Below are 4770 nucleotides of genomic sequence, written 5' to 3'. Positions count from 1 at the left end.
AGAAAGTAAAATTATACAGAGAGTAGTTCTCCCAATGGCCAAAAAGCTCCCTCTTCTAGTTCAAAATTACTCCTATATATACTACTCTTCTGATCTTCTAGTTGGCTCTTCAAGTCTTTGGATATGGGCCTTTGGATCTTGAGTTGAAGCAGTTTGGAATCTTCAGTGGGCTCAGCTTTACTTGCATAGAAAGTGTGAAGTAGGCATGGACTTTAGCTAGGATGTTAGTGGCGTTAACGTTAAGTGAAAATGTGGGTTCGAGAACGTTAGTGACAATCACCTTTTTCACTAACGTTCCTAGCCCAAGATGGTTCACATTAACTTCAACGTTAGTGGCACTAACGTGACCACTAACGTTGCCTCTTGGTCCATCACAAGCGTTATTGGCGTTCACCTTTGCCATAACGTTGCTCTTAGCCCCCCTTTTCTCACGTTAGAGTCCACGTTAGTATAACTAACGTGGCTCTTAACGTGGGCATGCCTTAGCCTCGACTTTGTCACTAACGCTCCAAACGCCCCTTCTCACGTTACTGCCTCACGTTAATTGTCTTAACGTGGCCACTAACGTGGTGGTGATTGCCATCTCCAACGTTAGTGACAAAGGTGAGTGTCACTAATGTTGGTGATGAGCGGATAATTTATACGCTTTTTGGCATTGTTTTTAGCATGTTTTTAGTAGAATCTAGTTACTTTTAAGGATGTTTTTATTAGTTTTTATGTTAAATTCACATTTCTGGACTTTACTATGAGTTTGTGTATTTTTCTGTGATTTCAGGTATTTTCTGGCTGAAATTGAGGGACTTGAGCAAAAATCAGATTCAGAGGTTGAAGAAGGACTGCTGATGCTGTTGGATTCTGACCTCCCTGCACTCAAAGTGGATTTTCTGGAGCTACAGAACTCAAAATGGCGCGCTTCTAATTGCGTTGGAAAGTAGACATCCTGGGCTTTCCAGCAATATATAATAGTCTATACTTTGGCCGAGTTTAGATGACGCAAAAGGGCGTTGAACGCCAGTTTTACGCTGTAGTCTGGAGTTAAACGCTAGAAACACGTCACAAACCAGAGTTAAACGCCAAAAATACGTTACAACCTGGCGTTCAACTCCAGAAAGAGCCTCTGCACGTGTAACATTCAAGCTCAGCCCAAGCACACACCAAGTGGGCCCCGGAAGTGGATTTATGCATCAATTACTTACTTCTGTAAACCCTAGTAGCTAGTTTAGTATAAATAGGACTTTTTACTATTGTATTAGACATCTTTTGATCATTTTTAGATCTCTAGACCTCCATGGGAAGCTGGCCACTCAGCCATGCTTACCCTCTATTCACTTATGTATTTTTCAACGGTAGAGTTTCTGCACTCCATAGATTAAGGTGTGGAGTTCTGCTGTTCTTCATGAATTAATGCAAAGTACTACTATTTTTCTATTCAATTCAACTTATTCCGCTTCTAAGATAATCATTCGCACTTCAATATGAATGTGATGAACATGACAATCATCATCATTCCCCCACGAACGCGTGCCTGACAACCGCTTCCGTTCCACCTTAGATTGAATGAGTATCTCTTGGATCTCTTAATCAGAATCTTCGTGGTATAAGCTAGATTGATGGCAGCATTCATGAGAGTCCGGAAAGTCTAAACCTTGTCTGTGGTATTCCGAATAGGACTCTGGGATTGAATGACTGTGACGAACTTCAAACTCGCGAGTGCTAGGCGTAGTGACAGACGCAAAAGGAGGGTGAATCCTATTCCAGTATAATCGAGAACCTCAGATGATTAGCCGTGCTGTGATAGAGCATTTGGACCTTTTTCACAAGAGGATGGGATGCAGCCATTGACAACGGTAATGCCTCCAGATGATTAGCCATGCAGTGACAGCGCATCGGACCATTTTCACAGAGAGGATGAAAAGTAGCCATTGACAACGGTGATGTCCTTACATAAAGCCAGCCATGGAAAGGAGTAGGATTGATTGGATGAAGATAGCAGGAAAGCAAAAGTTCAGAGGAATGAATGCATCTCTATATGCTTATCTGAAACTCCCACCAATGAATTACATAAGTATTTCTATCTTTATTTTCTGTTTATTTATTATTAATATTCGAAAACTCCATAACTATTTGATATCCGCCTGACTGAGATTTACAAGGTGACCATAGCTTGCTTCAAGCCAACAATATCCGTGGGATCGACCCTTACTCACGTAAGGTTTTATTACTTGGACGACCCAGTGCACTTGCTGGTTAGTTGTGTGAAGTTGTGAAGTTATGCTTGGACCATGGTATTGTGCACCAGTTATTGGCGCCATTGCTAGGGAGAGAACGAACAACAAATTTTACAACCTCAGAGTAACAATTTCGCGCACTAAGTTTTTGGCGCCATTGCCAGGGATTGTTCGAGTTTGGACAACTGACGGTTCATCTTGTTGCTCAGATTAGGTAATTTTCTTCTTATTTTGTTTTCAAAAAGTTTTCAAAAATCTTTCAAAAAAAATATAAATAAATCTTTTCAAAAATATATTTTTCTTCAGAATTTTTAAGAATGAATTCTAGTGTTTTATGAAAAAAGTTGGAGCCTGGCTGGCTGTAAAGCCATGTCTAAATTCATTTGGACTGGGGCTTCCAACCCAACATTATCAAGAGCAAGCTAGTTGTTGCTAATCCACCTGCTGTTGTTCCTGATCCACCTGATTTACATGCTAAAGCTTGACTGGCTATTAAGCCATGTCCTACCCTCAGATTGGAGCTTTAGACTAAAGAGCATAAGATTCCTGGAATTCTTCTTAAAAATTTTGGAATCCTTATTTTTCTTTTTCACATTAATTTTCGAAAAATCCAAAAAAAAATCATAAAATAAAAAAAAATCAAAAATATTTTGTGTTTCTTGTTTGAGTCTTGAGTCAATTTCAAGTTTGGTGTCAATTGCATTTTTTCTAAAAATTCTTTGCATTTTTCGAAAATTCATGCATTCATAGTGTTCTTCATGATCTTCAAGTTGTTCTTGGAAAGTCTTCTTGTTTGATTTTCATATTTTCTTGTTTTGTGTCTTTTCTTGTTTTTCATATGCATTCTTGCATTCATAGTGTCCATACATAAAAAATTTCTAAGTTTGGTGTCTTGCATGTTTTCTTTGCATATAAAAATTTTCAAAAATATGTTCTTGATGTTCATCATGATCTTCAAAGTGTTCTTGGTGTTCATCTTGACATTCATAGCATTCTTGCATGCATTCATTGTTTTGATCCAAAATTTTCATGCATTGCATCATTTTCATGTTTTTCTCTCTCATCATTAAAAATTCAAAAATCAAAAAAATATCTTCCCCTTTTCTCTCATAAATTTCGAAAAATTGATTGACTTTTTCAAAAAAAAATTTAAAATCTAGTTGTTTTTATGAGTCAAATCAAATTTTCAATTTAAAAATCTTATCTTTTTCAAAACCTTTTTCAAAAATCAAATCTTTTTCATTTTTTTTATTTTATCTCATAATTTTCGAAAATATTATCAACAATTAATGTTTTGATTCAAAAATTTCAAGTTTGTTACTTACTTTTTAAGAAAGATTCAAACTTTAAGTTCTAGAATCATATCTCGTGATTTCTTGTGAATCAAGTCATTAATTATGATTTTAAAATTCAAATCTTTTTCAAAACTAATTTCAATCATATCTTCTTAATCATATTTTTTTTTTTAAAAACATATCTTTTTCAAAAAAAAATTTTTATTTTAAAATATCTTTTCTAACTTCTTATCTTCTTATCTTTTCAAAATTGATTTTCAAATTTGTTTCAACTAACTAACTAACTTTTTGTTTGTTTCTTATCTTTTTCAAAACTACCTATCTAACTCTCTCTCTCTAATTTTCGAAAATCTCTTCCCTCTTTTTCAAAAATTCTTTTTAATTAACTAATTGTTTCAATTTTTAATTTTAATTTGATTTCATTCCTAATTTTCGAAAATCACCAACCCCTTTTCAAAATTTTATTTTCAAAAATCCTCCCTCTTTCTTATCTCTTTCTATTTATTTATTCATTTACTAACATCTCTTCCTCACTCACCAAAAATCCGAACCCCCTCTCTCTCTCTAAGTTCAGATTTTCTCTTCTTCTTTTCTTCTACTCTTCTTTTCTTCCACTCACCTAAGGGAACCTCTATACCTGGGCAAAAAGGATCCCTATTATTATTTTTTTTCTGTTCCCTCCTTTTTCATATGAGCAGGAGCAAGGACAAGAACATTCTTGTTGAAGCAGATCGAGAACCTGAAAGGACTCTGAAGAAAAAACTAAGAGAAGCTAAAATACAACAATCCAGAGATAACCTTACAGAAATTTTCGAACAGGAAGAGGAGATGGCAGCCGAAAATAATAATAATGCAAGGAGGATGCTTGGTGACTTCACTGCACCTAATTCCAATTTACATGGAAGAAGCATCTCCATCCCTACCATTGGAGCAAACAATTTTGAGCTATCACCCAAATTTCTCATGGAAGGATCAACAAAAGCCTTAACAAGGCTTTAATAATAGTGGAAGAAACAGGTTTAGCAATAGCAAGCCTTTTCCATCATCCACTCAGCAACAGACAGAGAACTCTGAACAAAATACCTCTAATTTAGCAAATTTAGTCTCTGATCTATCTAAGGCCAATGTGAGTTTCATGAGTGAAACAAGGTCCTCAATTAAAAATTTGGAGGCACAAGTGGGCCAGCTGAGTAAGAAGATCACTGAAATCCCTCCTAGTACTCTCCCAAGCAATACAGAAGAAAATC

Source organism: Arachis ipaensis, chromosome B06 (assembly GCF_000816755.2).
Source record: "Arachis ipaensis cultivar K30076 chromosome B06, Araip1.1, whole genome shotgun sequence".
Lineage (NCBI taxonomy): Eukaryota > Viridiplantae > Streptophyta > Magnoliopsida > Fabales > Fabaceae > Arachis > Arachis ipaensis.
Note: the sequence above shows the minus strand (reverse complement) of the source record.